A 14,856-nucleotide genomic window follows, 5' to 3' on the forward strand; every position below is an offset into this window, starting at 1 on the left:
GCGTCCGAATCATCAAATTCTGAATAGTGTTCACTACCAGATGAAGTGCCAGTTTTAGAATTGGAAACTTTTCGGGCATTTGGAATCGCTAAACAAGTTTCAATGTTACTTATAGCTAGATTTGTATTCTCATCGTTGTCCACATTGCTGTTCATTACATCATTTTCATTACTTATTGTCAATAGTTGAGTATTCGTTTCATTTTGAATAACATTATTTTTATTTGTTTTGATAGTATGAGCAATAGTTTAGTCCGTTTGTTAAACGGTGCTACTTTTTAATTTTCCATTGTTGCTATTTTGAAAAGATAATTTTTTAATAAAATTTTTCTCAAGAAACGTTATAGAATTAAAAATTTTACGACTTGAAATAAAATTCATTTCTTAAGTATCAACAAAAGTGACACAATTCCAGAAAAATACATTTTAGATCCGCTTTATTATTTAGATACAGTATAAATATTCAAGAATAATGTCACAACTTAAAGAATGCATTTCTTTAAGTTGTGACATTACACAAGATAAATGACATTACTAAAGTTTCTTGCAAGGATTGTTTCATAACCTGGAGTTGCCACTAGTCGAATTTGATATGTGACGTTTTTCTTGAGAAACTTGACATGTACACGATAACTGCATCATCCAAAGTTGTGTCACTTTTCATGTGCGCAACCCTTAATTTCGCGCTCAAAGACAAAGTGATACTTGTGCCCTCTGCCAATTATTTTGTAAAATCTTTATGACGTATTTGCTGATAAAAATGGAACATTTTTTAAACATACCTTTTTCATTCAACTCAAAAATGAGTTTTCTTGAGATGTGTCACTTCTCTTGTGTCAACATTTTAAATTTACCCAGCAAATGATTTCCGTAAATGACTTTAACCTGGGGTTGATTAGTAATGAACAAATACCGTTTGGAATACAAGTGACATAGACAGAGCTAAGTAACCACCTTGATGATTGCTAGTTTTGTGCTATGAATGTAAAAGGTATGAAGCGATCCAAAAAGCGCTCTTCGTTTTACGCAAACGTACAATCCGTTAAGCAACCAACGCTGCATAATGAAAATTTGCCAATACTGGTATTTGCTTCCTTATTAGACGATTGCTCTGATGATGTTGAAATGTTAAATAGTCAGCGTAACAGCAATAGCGAAAGTGATTTCGAATGATACATTCTGGCGTATCAATAGCATGTTATCGCACTAGAGAGCGCGACATTCCTCCATAATATTTTCACGACCAAAAAGAATACACCAACTAAAAGAACATTTTGGAGGACTATGAGGTCTCTCGGAACGATTGATTCTCTGTCTGTCCAGATGGATCTTGATTGTGAGTCGATGGCAAACTTTTTTGCAGAGCCTCCCCTGATCATCAATGACGTAACTAAGGCGGCTACAATTAATGAAATTCTTACTTCTCGTAAATCGTGCTCCTTCTCTCTTACGCTTGTGACCGCGATCGAAGTAGGTGATGCTTTGACTTATTCGAAGTCCCCTTGCGTGGGTTCTGATGGTATCGGTCTCAACCTTCTTCTTCCTATTCTGGATATAGTGCTTTCTCCCTTAACTCATATCTTCAACTTTTCCTTCGAGCGGTCTTTATTTCCCTCTGTCTGGAAGGTTGCTCATGTCGTTGCCATACCCAAGTCCAAGGGTACAATTCAAGTCCTCTTCATATAACACTGATTTCCTTCCGATTTCAATTTTATCCGTACTATCAAAAGCTCTTGAACGCTTAATTTACTTACAAGTCCAAGGATTTCTAGAGAGGTTTAATTTACACAATGAGTTGCAATCGGGTTTTCGCAGTGGGCATAGTACAACTACTGCCCTCATTAAAGTTACTGATGATATTATGTATGCCTGCGACAACAGATGTGTTACTGTGCTGGTACTGCCCGATTTCAGCAAGGCTTTTGATTCTGTCGACCACAGCCTTCTTGTAGCGTCTCTTTCTGCCTACGGATTCACTCCCCCCTGTGTTTCTTGGTTTCAATCCTACCTTTCCCATCGCTCCTTATGCGTACGCGCTAACTCTTCAATTTCTTCTGCTTGTGCAATCAAATGTGGTGTTCCTCAGGGCAGTGTATTGGGTCCGTTACTTTTTTCTTTGTTCGTTAATAGTGTTACTAATTATATCTCGTGTAATTATCATTTGTATGCTGACGACCTCCAGATATATACTACTACAACTGTTGCTGAATTTCCGGCAGCTATTGTGCGACTTAATAACAATCTATCTAACGTCTTGAACTGGTCTCGGAGATACGGACTTAAGTTGAACTCAGTTAAAACGCAAGGTATTGTGTTTGGAACTCGTCAATTACTTGGTAAGATTAATCCATCTACCTGCAGTGATCTGATGCTGGATGGTAATGTCATACGGTTTTCTAACACAGTTAAATATCTTGGAGTCCTTATGGATTCTGCACTGTCTTGGAAACCGCAAATTCAACATGTTTGCAGAAAAGTCTATGCTAGCTTCCACTCTTTAAAAAGACTTCGCTGCTCTCTTCCTCCTGTGGTGCGTCGTAATCTTTGTTACTCTCTTGTATTTCCTCACTTCGACTATGCGGACGCGGTTTATCCCGATCTCTCGGTGACTCTTCTGAGTAAATTGCAGCGGCTACAAAATAATTGTATCCGGTTCATATTTGACCTAAATAGATTTGAGCATGTAATGCCGTATCGCAATTACATTCAGATTTTAACTGTGAGAGACGTACTTATCAGATAGGTTCCAGCAATTATCAACTCATGAGCTTGCTACTCGTTCACGTTCTGATACTATTCTTACATTTCCCGTTCATAGCACTGAAATTTATCATAGATCATTTACAGTACAGTCGATTGCGCTGTGGAATGGACTGCCTTCTGAAATTAGTAATATTTCTAGAATTACTAATTTTAGACATGTTTTAAAGAGCCACTTGCTTGCCCTTCAACTGGCTGTTTCCTGATTCTTTGTTCTTTGTCTTTCTCTTTTTTCCTCTCTTCAACTGCTCTCACTTGTTGGCAACTGATATCCGGCAGATTCTTTTGGTTTCTTTTAGCCGCTCTCTATTTCTCTTTTCGTCTTTTCTTTATTTTTCTCTTTGTTCTTTTTTTTTCTTGCTTAATCGTATTTGGTGATGTTAATAATATCTAATTATCACTACTTGCCATATTCAGTAAATATTATTTTTATTTTTGTTTGTTCTGTTGGGTCATTTGGCAGAGATCGCTTGTGCGATAAAATGATCCATTTGCTGATACTGCTTACTGTTTAAGTTAAGTGTATCTTATGTAATTTTGTATTTTTATTTGTGGCAATAAATGGTAAATAATAATAAAAAACTGGCAACTTTTCATAGGTAGCTTAAAAAAAGTTAGCAATGTGTATTACTGCATAATGGAAGTCAATTCCTTCTTCAATCCCGATACTTCATTCAACTACTCTTAAGGAAGAATATTAAACTTGTTTTGTGTGTGTAGATTTAAAAATGTTTTCTTTGCTGTGAGACAGTCGTGCGTAAAGTGAACACTGAAGCAGGAAAGACTAGCCACACAGAATGAACATGACTGTTGGAAAAGCTGATATCGTTCATAAACCATTGATCAGTGGAGAAGAAATCATTCCATTACATATAAAACTTAGGCTAATAAAACAGTTTGTTATATAGCTTTAGATAGGAATGGTATTGCTTCAGAATTCGTACTCTAATAAACAACGATGATTTCACAAACCACATGACTTCAGTTGGCTTGGAAGGATGGACAAGCTTTGTATAAGTTGTCAAAACATTTTTGTGGAATCATAAAGCTGTAGAGTATTCCAAAGTAGTAGACAAAATGCTCCAGAATTTCTAAAAATTAGGAGCTAATATGAATGTCAAATAGCATTATTTGGGGTGATTATAGCGACTTACTTGAAATATCAAGGCCGATGGGATATTTTTTGTATCATTTGCTTATTTGAAATCATTTGATAATAATAAAATAAATGTTTTAGAAATATTCTCCTCTTTTTAAAATTTAATTTCCAGTATAAATCGATTGCCTTTATCTTAAAAAGTAGAGGCAATTCAATAAAAATATTATTATTTTCGTATTCAGGAGACCAAAACTACCTAAAATTGACTAATAAACCCCATCCTGTAGAATTTAGTCGAGTTATTTCCCGAACTCGATTTACACTTTAGATAATCACATCTGAAATATCTCAAAGAACACTTTTTCTCTTTATATTACGTTGAAATATGTTCTCGAAATATTCCCATGTTTGATCGTTTCGAGTCAGCTCGAGCATGCTAACAATGAACTCTATTATTTGATTTGTAATTAAGATCCCGTACTATATCTCCTACCATTCTAGATGGAAGTTTGCAAGAACACCTCATTTGTAGTTCCGCTTTGTTTACAAAATTTATGAGTTGCTCCGTAACGTTATATTTACTATGAAAAGATAATCCTGATAAAAAAGTAGAATATTTTTTCATAAAAATATCAGTTTTTATCTGCCGAAATAGGACACATGCTTTCTATCTTCAACAACAGATATTAATGAGATTTACTGTAATCATCTCAGGCTTGTAACGAGTTAATAGAATATCGAACAACTTCAAAAATGTTTAACTTGTTTAATAATTAAACACGTTAACTTTTAACGTATTACATTTCGTAGTTTAATTGCGAAATCTTATTGTAACATTATAAATCCTATATCAACTTACCTCGATCGTTGTGGTGCCGGAGTTATAGTTTTCCTGGACATATCGTACAAAGCGGTCGCTTACTCCCTTTAGCGTTCTAATTACTCTGCTCCGGTTTATCATGCCGAGTGTTAGTTTCAGAACCGAATAATATAGTAATTAAAATCAAATTGCTAATTTCGCTATCGTAATAGGTTGTCAGTTATTCACGGATTCCGGCTGTTACGAGTTTGGTGAGGATTACTTTGCTCTCCAACAGCTTTTGCAGCTATTACGTCTGTCAATCATACCCTAATTGGTTCTTTAAATAAGTGCTTTCCTTATCGATTGAGAACTCGGTCCTTGGTCTCTCCTGATTTTCATAGGAAGCGTATTTCCGCTGTATCACTGTTTCTAGAGGATGAGCAGTTCTGCTGATCACTGTGGCATAAAATTTAGGCAACCCAATTTCCGGGTCTGATATAGAAATTGTTTCTTTGGAAATCTCGTTATTATTAGTAACAGGAACCTGCTATATTAAAGGTTGAGATATGAATTCTGAAATGTAAATATGGAACGCGTATTTCATTTCTGTTTCACCGAGTTCACAAATCAAACAGGTTTCCTCATCGTCATCCACTCTTTCATATCACTCCTCTGTGATGTCATCATGCAGGAATGGCAAAATCCTTTGATGACGACAAAAAACGTTATCTTTAATGAGAGTCTCACTTCAAACTGTAATTATTGTCACCATCTACGTAGACATTCCATTAATTTCTAGGATGGATCTCTGTGATCAATCCTCCATAACACAATCAACTTCTTCCTCTAGCCGAAGTAATGCGCAAGATGTAGTTTTCTGACATGAATTTGCTTGGCAGAATGAGTGGCAAAAGTCGGATCGCAATTCGCTAAAAACCGGCAGGCAGCATCGTAATGATAGACCTGTCTCATTGAAGCTCTCTACGTACGGATATTAAGTTATTGGGTGGACGTAAATAAATGAAAACAAGTAAAGAATCTTCTTTGGCACTATTTCTTCATTTTAAACGAGAAGGACCAAGTGAAGAATTAGGAGTATTATTTTTCACTACAAATTTCTTGTGGTATTTGCAACAATATTTAAGTTTTAGGTATTTCTAGGTTTTAATGATAAAACATTTTGACATATAAGCATCATTTTGATAGCTACATAAAGAAAATTGTATACCGAAGAAAAAATCATACACCTAAAAAAAAACAATAATGTTTAATACATTGGATGGCGGATGAAGGAACGCTTATTGTAAGAGGGTTCAAAACACCTCATCATCAATCTACAATAATTGACAGGTGAGCTTGAAAGCAATCCATTGATGTAACTTCCGCTTCGGTGGAGAGATTTTGTCGGGACGCTTTAATAAGACACCATTCTAATCGATCAAAATCATTTTTTGTTATTTATTAATCTTTAATCGTTTACAGCTATTTATTACAAAATTTAATCTAAAGATATCTAAAACTAGACATGAATAAGAAAAGGAGTTACGTTTACTTAATAAGTAGCTAAAGTTCGTTTTGGAATTGATACTTTTTCCTTAATTTTATCATACGACCTGTGCAAAAGAAATCTAATATAAAGTTAATGGTATTTTAATGAGGAAGTTTGATGAAGGGACCGTATAAGAACTTTAATAGATTCTCGGCCAACTCAGGTATTAGTTTCAAACTAAATAAATTATCTCAACATATTTTTTTATGCTTTAGATCGATGCCAAAAATAACACGCTTATTATAATTAAATTAAGCTATACATTTTGAAGCTTAATGCAGCTAATTTAATTATTATGAAGTGTTTCAAAACTTTATAGTACTATATCTTACTTAAGGTAATTACAAACCGGTTGATTATTTAGGAATGCTCTAAACATGTCTTCAAATAATCAACACTTGATTCCTAATACAAACCACAAGAATTCTTTCTATCTGTTTATCTGTATGTTTATAAATGTTTTTTATCTTGTTTAACACGGTGGAATAGTTTTGAATTTAAAACTATCAGTTGGATTTAAACCACTTTTTATCCTTTTGGCCTAATTGATTCAAAATTAGATTGCGCGCACATTTTTGTGATGGCATTGAATAATGAATTCATGGTATTAATTGTTACCGCGAACGGCATTACCGCACGATTGCAGGAATTTAACAATTTAATTAATTCGAAAACGTTTTCGACAATTGTACAACGTTCGAAATCGAACTTGACTTGTTTAAAACTTTAATTAAGGGCCATAAAATAAGTATAAACCGTAACACGTCCAGTGATATACAAAATAATGTTTTGTTAAGTTACGTTAAGGTAATAAAATTCTAATATTGCTCATAATGAACTAAAAAACATCGTTTATACCCATTGTAAACCTAGCTTCTAAACATAGCTAAAATCGACGATGTTTATCATTGAAATGGAGTATAACTCAAAAACTGAAATCGATGGGGAAACACATTAAACATGACTATTGTTTATAATGAGCTAATATGTAATAATTCAATATTACAAAAATGTTTGAAAGTTTTTTAACCACTTTAAAAGGACCTTAGCTGATAAAGAAGGTGTTTTACCTTCTAATCTAAGAAATACAAAACTTGATTTTAATAAGTCTTTAATAAGGCTTTCTTGATGATGAGACATGGTCGATCTAAGATTTACTAATGTGCTATGTGATTTGTTAAAAAATTCACCTGGGAGTCGTAATGGTTGACCAAAAACTATCTCTTCAGGGGAACAACCTAAAACTTCTTTTAAACAATATCTGAAAGCAAGTAAAACGATTGGAAGATCATGTTTTCAACGGTCTGAGTTTCCTCTGGCAATAAGTGCGGTTTTCAAAGAGTGAATTTGTTCAGAACCAAAGAATTTATTGAATTGTGAAAACAGTTCTGATTCAAATTATAAACATTGGTCGTGAGTAATAGTGTGAGGAATACCAAAACGTAAAAAATAATGAATTAAAAGAGTTTTTGCAATAGTAGTAGATTTAATGTTCGAAAGAGGATATGCTTCTGTCCATCTTGTAAAACGTTAAATTACAGTAAGAATGTACATTTAACCATTTAAAGATGTAAAAGGGCAATTAAGTCAATATGAATATGTTCAAAACGGCCTCTTGGAATGTTGAACTGTTGGAAAGGTGATTTTGTATGTTTGTTATTTTAGAAGTTTGACATTTGATACAAAATTTGTTCCAGTGAATATCAAAATTCATTCTTGGCCAGAAAAATCTAGAGTTTAGAAAATTTTGCGATAATCGTATTTCAGGATCTGAAATATTATGAAAATTTGAAAAGATTGTAAAACGTAATGAGATTGGTACATAAATGCGTGGTAGAGGACGAGAAATTTCATACCAAAGTTTTATGTTTCAAAGTGAAATTTGTTCTTCTGATAAAATAAATTTTACAGTCTTATTAATTTGCTTGTTTGAAGAAATTGAAGTTGTGAATCACAATCCTGTTCTGATTTTAAAGCTTTAACATCAGGATAAGGTAAGTTAACAGGATCGATATCTAAACGAGATAACGCATCAGCTACAATGTTAGATTCTCCTTTAATATATCTAATATTAAATGTGAATTGTGCTATATAATTTAAATAACGTAATTGTCTAGGCGATTTTTCTGTTTGTGAAAATATAGAATGTATTAAAGGTTTGTGGTCTGTAAATTCATAACCTTCAAGAGAATGACGAAAATATTTTATTGCTTCATAAATTGCCAGTAATTCAAGATCAACAGTAGAATATTTTGTTTAATCTGGTGTTAATTTTTCTTTCAAGAGGTAACAAAAATTGTTAATAGTCAAGCGCCAGGACTCATGCGACGGCATCGGCAGCGGCGACGGCGACGGATTCAAGACCGTGGCAGGCTCCGGCGCCTTGCAAGAGTCAACGTGTATGGGATTGCGACGTGCATACGACACCGAAAGTATCGCTTTAGTTTATTTCCAACGTCCATCGAAATGGCATCGTTCGCCGAAAAAGATTTTTGGAAAAAATTTATAAACCTATATAGAATGTACCCATGTTTATGGGACTCAAAATCAAAAAAGTACATCAACAGAAACTGAAAAACTACCGCCATAAATGAGCTTGTAAAATTGTCTGGCAGTATTTAGCTTTCTGCCAGCAATATTTAATTTTGCTACAAGCAGTATTAGTATTCTGGAACCAATTTGTAGTCTATTGATAGCAGTACCTAGCCTTGTATAAACAATATCTATCTTTTTAAGCAGTTTCTAGTATTGCATAGGTAGTATTTGTCTTCCGCAAGGAATTTTTGATCGTCTATAGAAAGTATTTAGTCTTCTGCAAGCAGTATTAGTATTCTGGAACCAATTCCTTGGCTATTGGTAGCAGTACCTAGCCTTCCATAAACAATATCTATCTTCTGCAAACAGTTTCTAGTATTGTATAGGTAGTATTTGTCTTCCGCAAGGAGTTTTTAGCCTTTTGCTGGCAGTACTTAGTCTTCTACAAGTAGTATTGGTATTCTGCAACCAATTTGTAGTCTATTGGTAGCAGTACTTAGGTTTCTATAGACGATATCTATCTTTTTAAGCAGTTTCTAGTATTGTATAGGTAGTATTTGTCCTCTATAGGAAGTATTTAGTCTTCTGCAAGTAGTATTGATATTCTGCAGCCAATTTCTTCACTATTGTCTGGCCACATATGCATTGGTATAGGTCCGTCGATAGCGGTTAAAGAAGTGCGGCACGACGCCACAAGAGTCTACGTGTGTAGGCCGTTAAAATCCGTCGCATGCGACGACTCTTGCGGCGGCTCTGGCGGCACCGCCGCAAGAGTCATCGTGTATGGGCCGCTTTAGTTTCAAAATAACTGTTTTCACATTCATTTGATCAAGAAATTAGTTCTTTTTGTTTAGAATGACGGGTTACATTTGCTAAGGAATGCAAAATTGGGAACAAATCTATGGTAAAAATTGATCATTCCTAAAAATCGTTCTAGTTGTTTTAGAGTTTTAGGTGTTGGGAAATTACTAATGACCTTAATTCGTTCGTTTGATGATAAAATACCTTTTTCTGAATTATTATGTAACATTGTGTACGAATATTCTTTATAATTAATTTAAAAAAAAAACATAATTCATGTTGTAACAGCAATTTTAAATTATTTTGAGCTTTATCGCTGCTTGAGTATTTATCTTGAAATACTTCTGGTAACCTCTTTATTAGAAGTATTTAGAACTTTTAAAGCTTTACGCCTATTCTAACTGCATGAGGACTTCTTTGAGACGGCAATCTTCCTGTATGTAAGTGTAAATATTCGTGTTTATTAGTGCTATATCATTTAATTTTCAAAATTTTTTAAATAGTGAAACAAAAAATCGATTTGCATTAACTACCACTTTCGTTCTTCTATATTTTCCAAGAAAATAATAAATAATCGTTTCGCCATTTTAGTATAATTTCTATCTTAACTAAAAATTGGTATCATGTTTTGATCTATCGATATCATCTCCAAATTCATTTTTCTTCATTTCTTGTATGGCACTTAATAAATCTTCCTTACCCTCCATTAGGGGCGCGAGTATCCAGCAAATAACAGGATATATTCAGTTTCGAGGTCGATGTATTTCCAACTAATCTATAAAGCAATTTGCGGTAAAGTTATGTTACTATGTAACATGTGTGAAAACGACGAGAAAATTTGGAATTTCGATGGTGAAATTTAAAAATTAATACCGTTATATATTAATACCTTATATTTCGTATAGTTTCGCGAATTCATGCAGTTTACTAGGATGCTGTTATTTCGAAAACTGTTGGGTAGATTTCAACGAGTTTTGCACAGAATTGTATGAAATAGACGAATACCGGCAAAAGTTTTTCAAAGTCAATTTTTTAAAATTTTTTAGAGCGAATCAATAATACCAGAGGGGGTCAAACTCCTAGAGACAAGAAGCGGAAATCGATGATTTGCTTTGTAAAACGAATTATGTATCTTATAAGTTATTTTATCTTATATAAAATGAATTTATTTTTGCAATTGAAACGAGTGTTATTTATTCTGAATTTAAGTACCTTTCTCACCATCACTTTACGGACACTCTATTATAGTATAATCTTGCTCTGCTTTAGCGAAGTGTTAACGTTTCATAATTACTTAAATAATTAATAATAATAATTATCTCTTAGTGGATTTCCGTGAAGTTTTTAATAAAATAATGTGACTAAATTATATTAGCCTCTTAGACCGGAATCTTGAAGCTTAGCCATATCAGCCCCAGTTGTATTTATTTATTTATTTTATTTTATTTTTTATTTGGGATGCAAACGGGACAAGCCCAGCGAAGCATCAACTAAAAATATACAATATTATAAACTAAAAACAAGAATTTAGCAATAAGTAACATAAAAAAAATATCAAACAGGTTAACAAAAAATAGCAACAGAAATAAAATTTAACAAAAAAGTGAAACTTAAGCAAAACTAATAATCAAAAATATTAAAAAAAATCAATCAAAAAATTAACGTCGCAAGTCAAACGGCGCACGAGATGCACATGGGAGGTCATTAACCAATTTCCTAAATGTAGACCGGGGAGTAGCAAACAAGTCTCTAAATCAGAACAAAAATTTATTGTTAAAAGAAAACATGAGACGAGGGACCACGGAGTTAGAAAACGCATTTGTATTAGTACAAGGCACGGAGAATACCGATAAATCACGGGATGGTCGAACAGGAATCCTAAACTGTAACTGAGATAGAATCACGGAGCAGTCAACAGTGCCGTTACTCACTTTATAAAGCAGCATTAAATCGTTACTAATGCGCCAGGAAGAGAGTTGAGGGACTCCAAATATTAAGCATCGCTGTGCGTAATCACAGTATGGTAAGTAGAATTTTCGCGATAGGTACCGAAGAAAACGTTTTTGAACTTGTTCTAGTCGATCAATGTATATATGGTATTGAGGGTTCCAAACAGAAGATGCGTAGTTAAGGATAGAAGAAACGAAGGCGAAGTAAAGAGAAGGAATACAGGATAAGTTAGTAAAAGGACGGGAGACGCGACAAATAAATCCGAACATGCGAGAGGCCTTATTAACAATAAAATCGATATGAGCTGAAAACGTAAGTTTAGAATCAAAGAGAACCCCAAGATCTCGAACACAATCAGATGGTATAAGAGTATTAGGGCCGAGGGAATAATCGAAAACAATGGGATCGCGTTTGCGTGTAAATGTAATTTTGGTGCATTTATCGTGATTGATGAAAAGATTGTTGTTTACACAATAAGCCTGTAATCGAACCAAGTCCTCCTGCAATTTTTCGCAGTCGTCAGGTGAACAAATCGTGGTAAATATTTTGCTATCGTCAGCGTATAGCAGAAACTTGGAGTAATGAAAACACGCATGAATGTCATTGATATATAGCAGAAACAACAACGGTCCCAAATGACTGCCTTGCGCCACACCGGAAGTTATCTCTTTGAAGGAAGAGCGATAGCCATTAATGGTAACAGCTTGTGATCTGCTAGAGATGTAAGAAGATATCTCTAGCAGATCAAACCAACCGGGATGTCGTAATTAAAGAGCTTCTTAAAAAGAATTCCGTGATCTATTCTGTCAAAGGCCTTACTGTAGTCTGTATATACAGCATCCACCTGGTAATTTTTTTTGGTATATGCATATATACAGGTTGTTCCTAAGGTAATAAGGTATAAAATGTTCTGAAGGATGTTCCTATGTAAGTCGTGGCAAAACTTATAAATAAATGATGATGATTCGAGTAATAATTTTTGGTCTAAACCCATAAATGGGCTCTCAAAGTTAAGAAATTTTTAAACATTTTCTTAAATATTTTCAATATGGTATGTCTTAGAAAGATAAAATTTGGTAAACAGTCCAATTTTATCATGAAAAATTTTTTAAGATCGCTTTTGAAAATATGCAACCACGGGATCAATGCTATACAGGATGTTCACAAAGGTTACTTCCTTAAAACTTTGTTATTATGTCATAAACCCTTAAATTTTATAACTGATTCAAAAAACCTATTTCATTTTAAAATTATTTTTACTCTTAGAAATTTTTGTTTCGACAACCTCAATTATGAAATGTTTTCATTAATCGTAGGTGACTATAAAAACAAATTGTAATTGGAGCAGTGTGGCGTTGCACATATTCCCTGCCATATTGATTTTAAGCACTTTTTCAAAAATCAAGAAATCGGTTATTCTTTTTTTACGTCCCCAGCCAAAGGAAGTCAATTTCTATTTTTGCAAATACAAAATCAATTTTTAAAAATATGGATTATTTTATTTATAATACGTGAGGAGACCCCCACAAGCAGTAAAGCAACTGTCAAATCTTTACCCAACATTTATCAGTCGGTAATAGTAGTTTAAAATGACAAATAATTACAGTTTTAGTGAGCAAATTGACATGCTTTTAACGTTGGGAGAGTGTTTAGGCAATGCTAACGCAGTGGTGAAATTATATTGCAAATAACTGATGATACTGTTGTCGGAATATCCAAAAGTACGACTTGGCGTGTGCCACACCAAAGCAATTGTATGTACCACTTGTCGACAGTATAGGAATTAAAAATTGCTGATCATCCGTTCGGAGTACAGTTTTGCCATACTATGATGGAAAAATATACTATTGATGCTGCGTAATCGTCGCATATAAGTAGTAGTAGACCATTAAAAAAAAACATCTTTCTTGAATTAATCGCTCAAAATGTCCACCCAGTTGCTGTATACATAGTCCAGCTGTTCTTAGAATTGAAGTGGTAGCTCTGCTAACAGTCTCAGGATCAGCACGAATAGTTTCTGCGGCATTCGTAATTCTAGCTACTAGTTGTTCTCTGTTTTTAATATTTTCTGCATAAACTAAACTTTTCAGACTTCTCCATAAAAAGTAATCTAAGGGATTAAAGTCTGGTGGCCTTCTTGGCCAAGGAAGTACTGAACCTATTCCAAATCACCGGTTTGTATAATTTTAATTAAGAAATTCTGTTACTTGTCGACCAAAGTATAGAAGTGCGCCATCGTGCTGAATTAAGAGGAACATCATCCAGTAATATTGGAAGATCATTTTCAATAGAACGTAAATAACGAACGGCCGTGAGAGGGATTACAAACTGATCAATGAGGCGGTCATCAATACCACACTAAACATTTACCGAAAATCTATCTTGAAATTGGTATTCCCGAGTTTGTCGTTGATTTTCAAGTGCCCAACAATGTGAATTCCTGGTGTTATTGATACCGTTTCGGGTGAATGAGGCTTCATTACTAAACAATATTATGCGACAAATCCTTTGATTTCTCAATATCCAGCGACTAAATTCAAGTCTTGAAGCATAGTCGGCAGATTTTAAAGCTTGTACAGGTAATATGTGGTACGGGTACAAACCGAAATTGTGTAAAGTTCTCCATACTTTCATCCGGCTTACGTTAAGTGTGTTGGCTATTCTTCGGACACTAGTTAGAAGGTTGAGCATCAATCGTATTAAGTATTACTTCTTCTTGAGCAAGTTCCTGTTGAACGGGACGTTCAGAAATAGCTGCGGGAAACTTGCCTGTTTCTCTTAAACATCGATGGACATTGCTAAAAACAGTTCTACATGTTTTACCTACACCTTTAAGAGTATTTTAATGTAACACATAAAAATAAACACGAAAAATTAATTTAATTGACGTTTACTGTCACAATAAATAACAAATTATCATTCACAGCCACACTATTAATAATAACAAAAAAACAGCTTGTAGCTCGGTTACGATAGGGTTTTGAGTGTATGTTCATTAGACATTTTTGACTTGAAATCACCCCAGTAACACACTCCCAAGCTATGGCAGTCACGTCGTGGGACACCTGCATATTATACATTAGGCTTGCCGAACATGCTAGAACAAGGGCATCACTAGAAAGAAGAAAAAGACATAGCAGAAAAAAGATGTAATGGAAGCGTCAAGTTTTAAAAAGATCATATGGCCCAAGAATCGACGATTTAAGTTAAAAATAAATAGTGTTATTTCAGTGTGAAGTGTACTCAAAAACTTTAAACACGTTTTACTCGAAACAGTATTTTTAAAATCGGTATCAGAAATATCTCCGCAAGTACTAGACCGTTTGGGATTAAGTTTTGCAGTTATGCTTCACACAATAAT

The sequence above is a fragment of the Onthophagus taurus genome, chromosome 11, assembly GCF_036711975.1.
Source record: "Onthophagus taurus isolate NC chromosome 11, IU_Otau_3.0, whole genome shotgun sequence".
Classification (NCBI taxonomy): Eukaryota; Metazoa; Arthropoda; class Insecta; order Coleoptera; family Scarabaeidae; genus Onthophagus; species Onthophagus taurus.